Raw genomic sequence first — 20,838 nt, forward strand, 5'->3', positions numbered from 1 at the left:
AATATACTGATTCCTTCCCACAGATCAATGTACATTTAATAACAACACTATTCATACTATATCTACACTAGGTATAATGTAACGTGGTGATTACATCCCACAGATCAATGTACATTTAATAATATCATTCATGCTATAGCTAAATTGGATATAATGTAATATACTCACCCCTTCCCACAGATCAAGGTACCTACATTTAATAACAATATCATTATTACTACATCTACATTAGATATAATGCAATATACGGATTCCTTCCCACAGATCAATGTACATTTAATAACAACATCATTCATACTATAACTACATTGGATATAATGTAATATACTGATCCCTTCCCACAGATCAATGTACCTACATTTAATAACAATATCATTAGTACTACGTCCACATTACATATAATGTAGTATACTGATTCCTTCTCTCAGATCAGTGTAGATTTAATAACAACATCCTTCATACTATATCAACACTAGGTATAATGTAATATACTGATCCCTTCCCACAGACCAAGGTGCCTACATTTAGTAACAATATCATTATTACTATATCTACATTAGATATAATGTAATATACTGATCCCTGCCCACCGGTCAATGTACATTTAATAACAACATCGTTCATACTATATCCACATTACACATAATGTAATATACTGATTCCTTCCCACAGATCAATGTACATTTAACAACAACATCATTCGTACTATATCTACATTGGATATAATGTAATATACTGATCCCTTCCCACAGATCAATGTACCTACATTTAATAACAATATCCTTAGTACTATACCCACATTACACATAATGTAATATACTGATTCCTTCCCACAGATCAATGTACATTTAACAACAACATCATTCATACTATATCTACAATGGATATAATGTAATATACTGATCCCTGCCCATAGTTCAATGTACCAATATTTAATAACAATATCATTAGTACTATATCCACATCACATATAATGTAATATACTGATTCCTTCCCACAGATCAAGGTACCTACATTTAATAACAATATCATTATTACTACATCTACATTAGATATAAAGTAATATACTGATCCCTGCCCACAGTTCAATGTACCCATATTTAATAATAATATCATTAGTACTATATCCACATCATATATAATGTAATATACTGATTCCTTCCCACAGATCAATGTACATTAACAACAACATCATTCATGCTATAGCTAAATTGGATATAATGTAATATACTGATCCCTGCCCACAGATCAATGTACCTACATTTAATAACAATATCATTAGTACTATATCTACATTAGATAAAATGTAATATACTGATCCCTTCCCACAGATCAAGGTGCCTACATTTAGTAACAATATCATTATTACTATATCTACATTAGATATAATGTAATATACTGATCCCTGCCCACCGGTCAATGTACATTTAATAACAACATCGTTCATACTATATCCACATTAGGTATAATGTAATATAGTGATTACGTCTCACAGATCAATGTACCTACATTTAATAACAATATCCTTAGTACTATATCCACATTACACATAATGTAATATACTGATTCCTTCCCACAGATCAATGTACATTTAACAACAACATCATTCGTACTATATCTACACGAGGTATAATGTAATATAGTGATTACATCCCCCAGATCAATGTACATATAACAACAACATCATTCATACTATATCTACATTGGATATAATGTAATATACTGATCCCTTCCCAAAGGTCAATGTACATATAATAGCATAATCGTTATTACTATATCTACATTAGGTATAATGTAATGTATTAACTACATCCTACAGATCATTGTACATTTAATAACATCATTCATGCTATAGCTAAATTGGATATAATGTAATATACTGATCCTTTCCCACAGATCAAGGTAGCTACATTTAATAACATTATCATTAATACTATATCTACATGAGATATAATGTTATATACTAATCCCTGCCAACAGATCAATGTATATTTAATAGCGATATCATTATTACTATATCTACATTAGATATAATGTTATATACTGATCCCTGCCCACAGTTCAATGTACCTATACTTAATAACAATATCATTAGTACTATATCCACATCATATATAATGTAATATACCGATTCCTTCCCACAGATCAACGTAGATTTAATAACAACATCATTCATACTATATCAACACTAGGTATAATGTAATATAGTGATTACATCCCACAGATCAAGGTACATTTAATAACAACATCATTCATACTATATCTACATTGGATATAATGTATTATACTGATCCCTTCCCACAGATCAAGGTGCCTACATTTAGTAACAATATCATTATTACTATATCTTCATTAGATATAATGTAATATACTAATCCCTGCCCACAGATCAATGTATATTTAGTAGCGATATCATTATTACTATATCTACATTGGATATAATGTAATATACTGAACCCTCCCCACAGATCAATGTACCTACATTTAACAACAATATCATTAGTACTACGTCCACATTGCATATAATGTAATATACTGATTCCTTGCCACAGATCAGTGTACATTTAATAACAACATCATTCATTACATATCTATTTTGGGTACAATGTAATATAGTGATTACATCCCACAGATCAATGTACATGTAATATCGATATCATTATTACTATATCTACATTAGATATAATGTAATATACTGATCCCTGCCCATAGTTCAATGTACCTATATTTAATAACAATATCATTAGTACTATATCCACATCACATATAATGTAATATACTGATCCCTTCCCACAGATCAATGTACATTTAGTAACACCATCATTCATACTATATCTACACTAGGTATAATGTAACATAGTGATTACAGCCCACAGATCAATGTACATTTAATAACAACATCATTCATACTATAACTACATTGGATATAATGTAATATACTGATCCCTCCCCACAGATCAATGTACATTTTATAACAACATCATTCATACTATATCTACATTGGATATAATGTAATATACTGATCCCTTCCCATACGTCAATGTACATATAATAGCAAAATCGTTATTACTATATCTACATTAGGTATAATGTAATATACTGATCCCTGCTCGCAGATCAATGTACCTATATTTAATAACAATATCCTTAGTACTATATCCACATTACACATAATGTAATATACTGATCCCCTCCCACAGATCAATGTACATTTAATAACAACAGCATTCATACTATATCAACACTAGGTATAATGTAATATAGTGATTGCCTCCCACAGATCAAGGTACATTCAATATCGATATCAATATTACTATATCTACATTAGATAAAATGTAATATACTGATCCCTTCCCACAGATCAAGGTGCCTACATTTAGTAACAATATCATTATTACTATATCTACATTAGATATAATGTAATATACTGATCCCTGCCCACCGGTCAATGTACATTTAATAACAACATCGTTCATACTATATCCACATTAGGTATAATGTAATATAGTGATTACGTCTCACAGATCAATGTACCTACATTTAATAACAATATCCTTAGTACTATATCCACATTACACATAATGTAATATACTGATTCCTTCCCACAGATCAATGTACATTTAACAACAACATCATTCATACTATATCTACACTAGGTATAATGTAACGTGGTGATTACATCCCACAGATCAATGTACATTTAATAATATCATTCATGCTATAGCTAAATTGGATATAATGTAATATACTCACCCCTTCCCACAGATCAAGGTACCTACATTTAATAACAATATCATTATTACTACATCTACATTAGATATAATGCAATATACGGATTCCTTCCCACAGATCAATGTACATTTAATAACAACATCATTCATACTATAACTACATTGGATATAATGTAATATACTGATCCCTTCCCACAGATCAATGTACCTACATTTAATAACAATATCATTAGTACTACGTCCACATTACATATAATGTAGTATACTGATTCCTTCTCTCAGATCAGTGTAGATTTAATAACAACATCCTTCATACTATATCAACACTAGGTATAATGTAATATACTGATCGCTTCCCACAGACCAAGGTGCCTACATTTAGTAACAATATCATTATTACTATATCTACATTAGATATAATGTAATATACTGATCCCTGCCCACCGGTCAATGTACATTTAATAACAACATCGTTCATACTATATCCACATTACACATAATGTAATATACTGATTCCTTCCCACAGATCAATGTACATTTAACAACAACATCATTCGTACTATATCTACATTAGATATAATGTAATATACTGATCCCTTCCCACAGATCAATTTACCTACATTTAATAACAATATCCTTAGTACTATACCCACATTACACATAATGTAATATACTGATTCCTTCCCACAGATCAATGTACATTTAACAACAACATCATTCATACTATATCTACAATGGATATAATGTAATATACTGATCCCTGCCCATAGTTCAATGTACCAATATTTAATAACAATATCATTAGTACTATATCCACATCACATATAATGTAATATACTGATTCCTTCCCACAGATCAATGTACATTTAATAACAACATCATTCATACTATATCTGCATTGGATATAATGTAATATACTGATCCCAGCCCACCGGTCAATGTACATTTAATAACAACATCGTTCATACTATATCCACATTAGGTATAATGTAACATAGTGATTACGTCCCACAGATCGATGTACCTACATTTAATAACAATATCCGTAGTACTATATCCACATTACACATAATGTAATACACTGATTCCTTCCCACAGATCAATGTACATTGAACAACAACATCATTCATACTATATCTACAATGGATATAATGTAATATACTGATCCCTTCCCACAGATCAATGTACCTACATTTAATAACAATATCCTTAGTACTGTATCCACATTACACATAATGTAATATACTGATTCCTTCCCACAGATCAATGTACATTTAATAACAACATTATTCATACTATATCTACACTAGGGATAATGTAACATAGTGATTACATCCCGTAGATCAATGTACACTTAATAACAACATCATTCATACTATAACTACATTGGATATAATGTAATATACTGATCCCTTCCCACAGATTAAGGTATCTACATTGAATAACAATATCATTATTACTATATCCACACTAGGTATGATGCAATATACGGATTCCTTCCCACAGATCAATGTACATTTAATAACAACATCATTCATACTATATCTGCATTGGATATAATGTAATATACTGATCCCTTCCCACAGGTCAATGTACATACAATAGCAAAATCGTTATTACTATATCTACATTAGGTATAATGTAATGTATTTACTACATCCTACAGATCATTGTACATTTAATAACATCATTCATGCTATAGCTAAATTGGATATAATGTAATATACTCACCCCTTCCCACAGATCAAGGTACCTACAATTAATAACAATATCATTATTACTACATCTACATTAGATATAAAGTAATATACTGATCCCTGCCCACAGTTCAATGTACCCATATTTAATAATAATATCATTAGTACTATATCCACATCATTTATAATGTAATATACTGATTCCTTCCCACAGATCAATGTACATTAACAACAACATCATTCATGCTATAGCTAAATTGGATATAATGTAATATACTGATCCCTGCCCACAGATCAATGTACCTACATTTAATAACAATATCATTAGTACTATATCTACATTAGATATAATGTAATATACTGATCCCTGCCCACAGATCAATGTACCTACATTTAGTAACAATATCATTATTACTATATCTACATTAGATATAATGTAATATACTGATCCCTGCCCACCGGTCAATGTACATTTAATAACAACATCGTTCATACTATATCCACATTAGGTATAATGTAATATAGTGATTACGTCCCACAGATCAATGTACCTACATTTAGTAACAATATCCTTAGTACTATATCCACATTACACATAATGTAATATACTGATTCCTTCCCACAGATCAATGTACATTTAACAACAACATCATTCGTACTATATCTACACGAGGTATAATGTAATATAGTGATTACATCCCCCAGATCAATGTACATATAACAACAACATCATTCATACTATATCTACATTGGATATAATGTAATATACTGATCCCTTCCCAAAGGTCAATGTACATATAATAGCATAATCGTTATTACTATATCTACATTAGGTATAATGTAATGTATTAACTACATCCTACAGATCATTGTACATTTAATAACATCATTCATGCTATAGCTAAATTGGATATAATGTAATATACTGATCCTTTCCCACAGATCAAGGTAGCTACATTTAATAACATTATCATTAATACTATATCTACATGAGATATAATGTTATATACTAATCCCTGCCAACAGATCAATGTATATTTAATAGCGATATCATTATTACTATATCTACATTAGATATAATGTTATATACTGATCCCTGCCCACAGTTCAATGTACCTATACTTAATAACAATATTATTAGTACTATATCCACATCATATATAATGTAATATACCGATTCCTTCCCACAGATCAACGTAGATTTAATAACAACATCATTCATACTATATCAACACTAGGTATAATGTAATATAGTGATTACATCCCACAGATCAAGGTACATTTAATAACAACATCATTCATACTATATCTACATTGGATATAATGTATTATACTGATCCCTTCCCACAGATCAAGGTGCCTACATTTAGTAACAATATCATTATTACTATATCTTCATTAGATATAATGTAATATACTAATCCCTGCCCACAGATCAATGTATATTTAGTAGCGATATCATTATTACTATATCTACATTGGATATAATGTAATATACTGAACCCTCCCCACAGATCAATGTACCTACATTTAACAACAATATCATTAGTACTACGTCCACATTGCATATAATGTAATATACTGATTCCTTGCCACAGATCAGTGTACATTTAATAACAACATCATTCATTACATATCTATTTTGGGTACAATGTAATATAGTGATTACATCCCACAGATCAATGTACATGTAATATCGATATCATTATTACTATATCTACATTAGATATAATGTAATATACTGATCCCTGCCCATAGTTCAATGTACCTATATTTAATAACAATATCATTAGTACTATATCCACATCACATATAATGTAATATACTGATCCCTTCCCACAGATCAATGTACATTTAGTAACACCATCATTCATACTATATCTACACTAGGTATAATGTAACATAGTGATTACAGCCCACAGATCAATGTACATTTAATAACAACATCATTCATACTATAACTACATTGGATATAATGTAATATACTGATCCCTCCCCACAGATCAATGTACATTTTATAACAACATCATTCATACTATATCTACATTGGATATAATGTAATATACTGATCCCTTCCCATACGTCAATGTACATATAATAGCAAAATCGTTATTACTATATCTACATTAGGTATAATGTAATATACTGATCCCTGCTCACAGATCAATGTACCTATATTTAATAACAATATCCTTAGTACTATATCCACATTACACATAATGTAGTATACTGATCCCCTCCCACAGATCAATGTACATTTAATAACAACAGCATTCATACTATATCAACACTAGGTATAATGTAATATAGTGATTACCTCCCACAGATCAAGGTACATTCAATATCGATATCATTATTACTATATCTACATTAGATAAAATGTAATATACTGATCCCTTCCCACAGATCAAGGTGCCTACATTTAGTAACAATATCATTATTACTATATCTACATTAGATATAATGTAATATACTGATCCCTGCCCACCGGTCAATGTACATTTAATAACAACATCGTTCATACTATATCCACATTAGGTATAATGTAATATAGTGATTACGTCTCACAGATCAATGTACCTACATTTAATAACAATATCCTTAGTACTATATCCACATTACACATAATGTAATATACTGATTCCTTCCCACAGATCAATGTACATTTAACAACAACATCATTCATACTATATCTACAATGGATATAATGTAATATACTGATCCCTGCCCATAGTTCAATGTACCTATATTTAATAACAATATCATTAGTACTATATCCACATCACATATAATGTAATATACTGATTCCTTCTCACAGATCAATGTACATTTAATAACAACATTATTCATACTATATCTACACTAGGTAGAATGTAACATAGTGATTACATCCCACAGATCAATGTACACTTAAAAACAACATCATTCATACTATAACTACATTGGATATAATGTAATATACTGATCCCTTCCCACAGATCAAGGTATCTACATTTAATAACAATATCATTATTACTATATCTACACTAGATATAATGCAATATACGGATTCCTTCCCACAGATCAATGTACATTTAATAACAACATCATTCATACTATATCTGCATTGGATATAACGTAATATACTGATCCCTTCCCACAGGTCAATGTACATACAATACCAAAATCGTTATTACTATATCCACATTAGGTATAATGTAATGTATTTACTACATCCAACAGATCATTGTACATTTAATAACATCATTCATGCTATAGCTAAATTGGATATAATGTAATATACTCACCCCTTCCCACAGATCCAGGTACCTACATTTAATAACAATATCATTATTACTACATCTACATTAGATATAAAGTAATATACTGATCCCTGCCCACGGTTCAATGTACCCATATTTAATAATAATATCATTAGTACTATATCCACATCATATATAATGTAATATACTGATTCCTTCCCACAGATCAATGTACATTAACAACAACATCATTCATGCTATAGCTAAATTGGATATAATGTAATATACTGATCCCTGCCCACAGATCAATGTACCTACATTTAATAACAATATCATTAGTACTATATCTACATTAGATATAATGTAATATACTGATCCCTGCCCACAGATCAATGTACCTACATTTAGTAACAATATCATTCATACTATATCTACATTGGATATAATGTATTATACTGGTCCCTTCCCACAGATCAAGGTGCCTACATTTAATAACAACATCATTCATACTATATCTTCATTGGATATAATGTAATATACTGATCCCTTCCCACAGGTCAATGTACATACAATAGCAAAATCGTTATTACCATATCTACATTAGGTATAATGTAATGTATTTACTACATCCTACAGATCATTGTACATTTAATAAGATCATTCATGCTATAGCTAAATTGGATATAATGTAATATACTCACCCCTTCCCACAGATCAAGGTACCTACATTTAATAACAATATCATTATTACTACATCTACATTAGATATAATGCAATATACGGATTCCTTCCCACAGATCAATGTACATTTAATAACAACATCATTCATACTATAACTACATTGGATATAATGTAATATACTGATCCCTCCCCACAGATCAATGTACATTTTATAACAACATCATTCATACTATATCTACATTGGATATAATGTAATATACTGATCCCTTCCCATACGTCAATGTACATATAATAGCAAAATCGTTATTACTATATCTACATTAGGTATAATGTAATATACTGATCCCTGCTCACAGATCAATGTACCTATATTTAATAACAATATCCTTAGTACTATATCCACATTACACATAATGTAATATACTGATCCCCTCCCACAGATCAATGTACATTTAATAACAACAGCATTCATACTATATCAACACTAGGTATAATGTAATATAGTGATTACCTCCCACAGATCAAGGTACATTCAATATCGATATCAATATTACTATATCTACATTAGATAAAATGTAATATACTGATCCCTTCCCACAGATCAAGGTGCCTACATTTAGTAACAATATCATTATTACTATATCTACATTAGATATAATGTAATATACTGATCCCTGCCCACCGGTCAATGTACATTTAATAACAACATCGTTCATACTATATCCACATTAGGTATAATGTAATATAGTGATTACGTCTCACAGATCAATGTACCTACATTTAATAACAATATCCTTAGTACTATATCCACATTACACATAATGTAATATACTGATTCCTTCCCACAGATCAATGTACATTTAACAACAACATCATTCATACTATATCTACACTAGGTATAATGTAACGTGGTGATTACATCCCACAGATCAATGTACATTTAATAATATCATTCATGCTATAGCTAAATTGGATATAATGTAATATACTCACCCCTTCCCACAGATCAAGGTACCTACATTTAATAACAATATCATTATTACTACATCTACATTAGATATAATGCAATATACGGATTCCTTCCCACAGATCAATGTACATTTAATAACAACATCATTCATACTATAACTACATTGGATATAATGTAATATACTGATCCCTTCCCACAGATCAATGTACCTACATTTAATAACAATATCATTAGTACTACGTCCACATTACATATAATGTAGTATACTGATTCCTTCTCTCAGATCAGTGTAGATTTAATAACAACATCCTTCATACTATATCAACACTAGGTATAATGTAATATACTGATCGCTTCCCACAGACCAAGGTGCCTACATTTAGTAACAATATCATTATTACTATATCTACATTAGATATAATGTAATATACTGATCCCTGCCCACCGGTCAATGTACATTTAATAACAACATCGTTCATACTATATCCACATTACACATAATGTAATATACTGATTCCTTCCCACAGATCAATGTACATTTAACAACAACATCATTCGTACTATATCTACATTGGATATAATGTAATATACTGATCCCTTCCCACAGATCAATGTACCTACATTTAATAACAATATCCTTAGTACTATACCCACATTACACATAATGTAATATACTGATTCCTTCCCACAGATCAATGTACATTTAACAACAACATCATTCATACTATATCTACAATGGATATAATGTAATATACTGATCCCTGCCCATAGTTCAATGTACCAATATTTAATAACAATATCATTAGTACTATATCCACATCACATATAATGTAATATACTGATTCCTTCCCACAGATCAATGTACATTTAATAACAACATCATTCATACTATATCTGCATTGGATATAATGTAATATACTGATCCCAGCCCACCGGTCAATGTACATTTAATAACAACATCGTTCATACTATATCCACATTAGGTATAATGTAACATAGTGATTACGTCCCACAGATCGATGTACCTACATTTAATAACAATATCCGTAGTACTATATCCACATTACACATAATGTAATACACTGATTCCTTCCCACAGATCAATGTACATTGAACAACAACATCATTCATACTATATCTACAATGGATATAATGTAATATACTGATCCCTTCCCACAGATCAATGTACCTACATTTAATAACAATATCCTTAGTACTGTATCCACATTACACATAATGTAATATACTGATTCCTTCCCACAGATCAATGTACATTTAATAACAACATTATTCATACTATATCTACACTAGGGATAATGTAACATAGTGATTACATCCCGTAGATCAATGTACACTTAATAACAACATCATTCATACTATAACTACATTGGATATAATGTAATATACTGATCCCTTCCCACAGATTAAGGTATCTACATTGAATAACAATATCATTATTACTATATCCACACTAGGTATGATGCAATATACGGATTCCTTCCCACAGATCAATGTACATTTAATAACAACATCATTCATACTATATCTGCATTGGATATAATGTAATATACTGATCCCTTCCCACAGGTCAATGTACATACAATAGCAAAATCGTTATTACTATATCTACATTAGGTATAATGTAATGTATTTACTACATCCTACAGATCATTGTACATTTAATAACATCATTCATGCTATAGCTAAATTGGATATAATGTAATATACTCACCCCTTCCCACAGATCAAGGTACCTACATTTAATAACAATATCATTATTACTACATCTACATTAGATATAAAGTAATATACTGATCCCTGCCCACAGTTCAATGTACCCATATTTAATAATAATATCATTAGTACTATATCCACATCATTTATAATGTAATATACTGATTCCTTCCCACAGATCAATGTACATTAACAACAACATCATTCATGCTATAGCTAAATTGGATATAATGTAATATACTGATCCCTGCCCACAGATCAATGTACCTACATTTAATAACAATATCATTAGTACTATATCTACATTAGATATAATGTAATATACTGATCCCTGCCCACAGATCAATGTACCTACATTTAGTAACAATATCATTATTACTATATCTACATTAGATATAATGTAATATACTGATCCCGGCCCACCGGTCAATGTACATTTAATAACAACATCGTTCATACTATATCCACATTAGGTATAATGTAATATAGTGATTACGTCCCACAGATCAATGTACCTACATTTAGTAACAATATCCTTAGTACTATATCCACATTACACATAATGTAATATACTGATTCCTTCCCACAGATCAATGTACATTTAACAACAACATCATTCGTACTATATCTACACGAGGTATAATGTAATATAGTGATTACATCCCCCAGATCAATGTACATATAACAACAACATCATTCATACTATATCTACATTGGATATAATGTAATATACTGATCCCTTCCCAAAGGTCAATGTACATATAATAGCATAATCGTTATTACTATATCTACATTAGGTATAATGTAATGTATTAACTACATCCTACAGATCATTGTACATTTAATAACATCATTCATGCTATAGCTAAATTGGATATAATGTAATATACTGATCCTGTCCCACAGATCAAGGTAGCTACATTTAATAACATTATCATTAATACTATATCTACATGAGATATAATGTTATATACTAATCCCTGCCAACAGATCAATGTATATTTAATAGCGATATCATTATTACTATATCTACATTAGATATAATGTTATATACTGATCCCTGCCCACAGTTCAATGTACCTATACTTAATAACAATATCATTAGTACTATATCCACATCATATATAATGTAATATACCGATTCCTTCCCACAGATCAACGTAGATTTAATAACAACATCATTCATACTATATCAACACTAGGTATAATGTAATATAGTGATTACATCCCACAGATCAAGGTACATTTAATAACAACATCATTCATACTATATCTACATTGGATATAATGTATTATACTGATCCCTTCCCACAGATCAAGGTGTCTACATTTAGTAACAATATCATTATTACTATATCTTCATTAGATATAATGTAATATACTAATCCCTGCCCACAGATCAATGTATATTTAGTAGCGATATCATTATTACTATATCTACATTGGATATAATGTAATATACTGAACCCTCCCCACAGATCAATGTACCTACATTTAACAACAATATCATTAGTACTACGTCCACATTGCATATAATGTAATATACTGATTCCTTGCCACAGATCAGTGTACATTTAATAACAGCATCATTCATTACATATCTATTTTGGGTACAATGTAATATAGTGATTACATCCCACAGATCAATGTACATGTAATATCGATATCATTATTACTATATCTACATTAGATATAATGTAATATACTGATCCCTGCCCATAGTTCAATGTACCTATATTTAATAACAATATCATTAGTACTATATCCACATCACATATAATGTAATATACTGATCCCTTCCCACAGATCAATGTACATTTAGTAACACCATCATTCATACTATATCTACACTAGGTATAATGTAACATAGCGATTACAGCCCACAGATCAATGTACATTTAATAACAACATCATTCATACTATAACTACATTGGATATAATGTAATATACTGATCCCTCCCCACAGATCAATGTACATTTTATAACAACATCATTCATACTATATCTACATTGGATATAATGTAATATACTGATCCCTTCCCATACGTCAATGTACATATAATAGCAAAATCGTTATTACTATATCTACATTAGGTATAATGTAATATACTGATCCCTGCTCACAGATCAATGTACCTATATTTAATAACAATATCCTTAGTACTATATCCACATTACACATAATGTAATATACTGATCCCCTCCCACAGATCAATGTACATTTAATAACAACAGCATTCATACTATATCAACACTAGGTATAATGTAATATAGTGATTACCTCCCACAGATCAAGGTACATTCAATATCGATATCAATATTACTATATCTACATTAGATAAAATGTAATATACTGATCCCTTCCCACAGATCAAGGTGCCTACATTTAGTAACAATATCATTATTACTATATCTACATTAGATATAATGTAATATACTGATCCCTGCCCACCGGTCAATGTACATTTAATAACAACATCGTTCATACTATATCCACATTAGGTATAATGTAATATAGTGATTACGTCTCACAGATCAATGTACCTACATTTAATAACAATATCCTTAGTACTATATCCACATTACACATAATGTAATATACTGATTCCTTCCCACAGATCAATGTACATTTAACAACAACATCATTCATACTATATCTACAATGGATATAATGTAATATACTGATCCCTGCCCATAGTTCAATGTACCTATATTTAATAACAATATCATTAGTACTATATCCACATCACATATAATGTAATATACTGATTCCTTCTCACAGATCAATGTACATTTAATAACAACATTATTCATACTATATCTACACTAGGTAGAATGTAACATAGTGATTACATCCCACAGATCAATGTACACTTAAAAACAACATCATTCATACTATAATTACATTGGATATAATGTAATATACTGATCCCTTCCCACAGATCAAGGTATCTACATTTAATAACAATATCATTATTACTATATCTACACTAGATATAATGCAATATACGGATTCCTTCACACAGATCAATGTACATTTAATAACAACATCATTCATACTATATCTGCATTGGATATAACGTAATATACTGATCCCTTCCCACAGGTCAATGTACATACAATAGCAAAATCGTTATTACTATATCCACATTAGGTATAATGTAATGTATTTACTACATCCAACAGATCATTGTACATTTAATAACATCATTCATGCTATAGCTAAATTGGATATAATGTAATATACTCACCCCTTCCCACAGATCAAGGTACCTACATTTAATAACAATATCATTATTACTACATCTACATTAGATATAAAGTAATATACTGATCCCTGCCCACGGTTCAATGTACCCATATTTAATAATAATATCATTAGTACTATATCCACATCATATATAATGTAATATACTGATTCCTTCCCACAGATCAATGTACATTTAACAACAACATCATTCGTACTATATCTACACGAGGTATAATGTAATATAGTGATTACATCCCCCAGATCAATGTACATATAACAACAACATCATTCATACTATATCTACATTGGATATAATGTAATATACTGATCCCTTCCCAAAGTTCAATGTACATATAATAGCATAATCGTTATTACTATATTTACATTAGGTATAATGTAATGTATTAACTACATCCTACAGATCATTGTACATTTAATAACATCATTCATGCTATAGCTAAATTGGATATAATGTAATATACTGATCCCTTCCCATACGTCAATGTACATATAATAGCAAAATCGTTATTACTATATCTACATTAGGTATAATGTAATATACTGATCCCTGCTCACAGATCAATGTACCTACATTTAATAACAATATCCTTAGTGCTATATCCACATTACACATAATGTAATATACTGATTCCTTCCCACAGAACAATGTACATTTAATAACACCATCATTCATACTATATCTACACGAGGTATAATGTAATATAGTGATTACATCCCACAGATCAATGTACATATAACAACAACATCATTCATACTATATCTACATTGGATATAATGTAATATACTTATCCCTTCCCACAGGTCAATGTACATATAATAGCATACTCGTTATTACTATATCTACATTAGGTATAATGTAATGTATTAACTACATCCTACAGATCATTGTACATTTAATATCATCATTCATGCTATAGCTAAATTGGATATAATGTAATATACTGATTCCTTCCCACAGATCAATGTACATTTAATAACAACACTATTCATACTATATCTACACTAGGTATAATGTAACGTGGTGATTACATCCCACAGATCAATGTACATTTAATAATATCATTCATGCTATAGCTAAATTGGATATAATGTAATATACTCACCCCTTCCCACAGATCAAGGTACCTACATTTAATAACAATATCATTATTACTACATCTACATTAGATATAATGCAATATACGGATTCCTTCCCACAGATCAATGTACATTTAATAACAACATCATTCATACTATAACTACATTGGATATAATGTAATATACTGATCCCTTCCCACAGATCAATGTACCTACATTTAATAACAATATCATTAGTACTACGTCCACATTACATATAATGTAGTATACTGATTCCTTCTCTCAGATCAGTGTAGATTTAATAACAACATCCTTCATACTATATCAACACTAGGTATAATGTAATATACTGATCCCTTCCCACAGACCAAGGTGCCTACATTTAGTAACAATATCATTATTACTATATCTACATTAGATATAATGTAATATACTGATCCCTGCCCACCGGTCAATGTACATTTAATAACAACATCGTTCATACTATATCCACATTACACATAATGTAATATACTGATTCCTTCCCACAGATCAATGTACATTTAACAACAACATCATTCGTACTATATCTACATTGGATATAATGTAATATACTGATCCCTGCCCATAGTTCAATGTACCAATATTTAATAACAATATCATTAGTACTATATCCACATCACATATAATGTAATATACTGATTCCTTCTCACAGATCAATGTACATTTAATAACAACATCATTCATACTATATCTGCATTGGATATAATGTAATATACTGATCCCTGCCCACCGGTCAATGTACATTTAATAACAACATCGTTCATACTATATCCACATTAGGTATAATGTAACATAGTGATTACGTCCCACAGATCGATGTACCTACATTTAATAACAATATCCGTAGTACTATATCCACATTACACATAATGTAATACACTGATTCCTTCCCACAGATCAATGTACATTGAACAACAACATCATTCATACTATATCTACAATGGATATAATGTAATATACTGATCCCTTCCCACAGATCAATGTACCTACATTTAATAACAATATCCTTAGTACTGTATCCACATTACACATAATGTAATATACTGATTCCTTCCCACAGATCAATGTACATTTAATAACAACATTATTCATACTATATCTACACTAGGGATAATGTAACATAGTGATTACATCCCGTAGATCAATGTACACTTAATAACAACATCATTCATACTATAACTACATTGGATATAATGTAATATACTGATCCCTTCCCACAGATTAAGGTATCTACATTTAATAACAATATCATTATTACTATATCCACACTAGGTATGATGCAATATACGGATTCCTTCCCACAGATCAATGTACATTTAATAACAACATCATTCATACTATATCTGCATTGGATATAATGTAATATACTGAACCCTCCCCACAGATCAATGTACCTATATTTAATAACAATATCCTTAGTACTATATCCACATCACATATAATGTAATATACTGATCCCTGCCCACCGGTCAATGTACATTTAATAACAACATCGTTCATACTATATCCACATTAGGTATAATGTAATATAGTGATTACGTCTCACAGATCAATGTACCTACATTTAATAACAATATCCTTAGTACTATATCCACATTACACATAATGTAATATACTGATTCCTTCCCACAGATCAATGTACATTTAACAACAACATCATTCATACTATATCTACAATGGATATAATGTAATATACTGATCCCTGCCCATAGTTCAATGTACCTATATTTAATAACAATATCATTAGTACTATATCCACATCACATATAATGTAATATACTGATTCCTTCTCACAGATCAATGTACATTTAATAACAACATTATTCATACTATATCTACACTAGGTAGAATGTAACATAGTGATTACATCCCACAGATCAATGTACACTTAAAAACAACATCATTCATACTATAACTACATTGGATATAATGTAATATACTGATCCCTTCCCACAGATCAAGGTATCTACATTTAATAACAATATCATTATTACTATATCTACACTAGATATAATGCAATATACGGATTCCTTCCCACAGATCAATGTACATTTAATAACAACATCATTCATACTATATCTGCATTGGATATAACGTAATATACTGATCCCTTCCGACAGGTCAATGTACATACAATAGCAAAATCGTTATTACTATATCCACATTAGGTATAATGTAATGTATTTACTACATCCAACAGATCATTGTACATTTAATAACATCATTCATGCTATAGCTAAATTGGATATAATGTAATATACACACCCCTTCCCACAGATCCAGGTACCTACATTTAATAACAATATCATTATTACTACATCTACATTAGATATAAAGTAATATACTGATCCCTGCCCACGGTTCAATGTACCCGTATTTAATAATAATATCATTAGTACTATATCCACATCATATATAATGTAATATACTGATTCCTTCCCACAGATCAATGTACATTAACAACAACATCATTCATGCTATAGCTAAATTGGATATAATGTAATATACTGATCCCTGCCCACAGATCAATGTACCTACATTTAATAACAATATCATTAGTACTATATCTACATTAGATATAATGTAATATACTGATCCCTGCCCACAGATCAATGTACCTACATTTAGTAACAATATCATTCATACTATATCTACATTGGATATAATGTATTATACTGGTCCCTTCCCACAGATCAAGGTGCCTACATTTAATAACAACATCATTCATACTATATCTTCATTGGATATAATGTAATATACTGATCCCTTCCCACAGGTCAATGTACATACAATAGCAAAATCGTTATTACCATATCTACATTAGGTATAATGTAATGTATTTACTACATCCTACAGATCATTGTACATTTAATAAGATCATTCATGCTATAGCTAAATTGGATATAATGTAATATACTCACCCCTTCCCACAGATCAAGGTACCTACATTTAATAACAATATCTGTTCGAAAATGTAATTTCTACCGCCTGCACGCGGACCGCGGCAGCACTTAGCAGCGCGACCGGCAGCCACCTTGGATGCCGGTCACGCCGACCAATCAGGGAGCGTTACGTCAGCAAAAAGAAGCCAACGGTTCTTGCTGCGACGAAGCCGGTTGATCGGCCATTATTGTTCTGGTTAGCATACTACCAACACGTGCGAACACAGTTTTCTCGAAAGGCAAATTTCTCAAGCTCAATCTCAGAATCTAGTACTGCAAGTTAACCGCGTGTGAAGTGCCAACGGCCACCGCGAGCTCGCGATTAGCTTTGACGTACGCAAATCCACGTGATTAATATAATTACGTGGTGCCACGTGCTACGCTAACACGTGGTCCTATACAGCGCAAGCACAATCTCGAATCCACCGCGACGCGTGTGCGAATAGCTCGATCAACGATCATTGTACCCTCGTGCAACGCACAATTTTCTGTAAATAGTGTACATACTGAGTGTCTGTAAATACATTGTTTTCTGTGCAAACTCAAGTACATAATTTTCCCGTCTCACTGCCGATCCTACAACCGAACCGGTCTCGTACAATCTCAAACTCGAACGCCGACTTTTGAACATTTTTTTTGGTCCTTCGAGCCGGATCGGCAGTGACGGGTTGTGCTCGGCAACAACGTTGTTAGTGAAATCTCGAACTCAGTGACTAGAATGAGTGAGAAAGGTGACAAAGTTCCCAAGGCGACGCCACAGGAAGCCAAGTCGGCCTCAAGACCGACGTCACCCACGCCGGTGACATCAGCAACGCTGACAGTGCCAACGGTACTACCGGCAGAAGCACCTCCACCGACGGTGGAAAGACGCGTAACACGCGCCTCATCTCCTGCCGGCTTGTCAACGGAGCTGTCCATGAAGGCCAAGACGCAAATGAGTAGAGTCGAAGGCCTCCGCAAATTAATGGACAAGATGCCGGAAATGATGGATGAAACTTCTCTCGACGAGATCGACTTCATCGACAAGCAGGTCGATGAAATACACAAGGCGTTCCAAAAGGAGCATTCCTACCTTGAAGTTACCTGGCCTTCGGGTCAGAACTCCCATCCATATGTCAGCGACAATTGCTACGACCTCGAGATGAGCGTGGTCATCGAAATCAGACGACGTCTGTGCAAGTTTCGGGCCGCATTCGCAAGGCTGCACGCAGCGCGTGCAGCATCACCATCACGACAAAGGCCGTCGAAACTCCCTGAGTTGACGCTTCCCACTTTCGCGGGTCGCTATGAAGCGTGGCCTGCGTTTTGCGAGCTTTTCAAATCGATAATCATCGATAATCACCGATTATCTGATGTGGAGAGGCTGCATTACTTGAGGTCAAGCCTCCAAGGGGAGTCGCTACGCGCCATCTCCAATCTGCCGGCGATAGGAGAATCCTTCCCAATTGCTT

The sequence above is a fragment of the Osmia lignaria genome, chromosome 4, assembly GCF_051020975.1.
Source record: "Osmia lignaria lignaria isolate PbOS001 chromosome 4, iyOsmLign1, whole genome shotgun sequence".
Classification (NCBI taxonomy): Eukaryota; Metazoa; Arthropoda; class Insecta; order Hymenoptera; family Megachilidae; genus Osmia; species Osmia lignaria.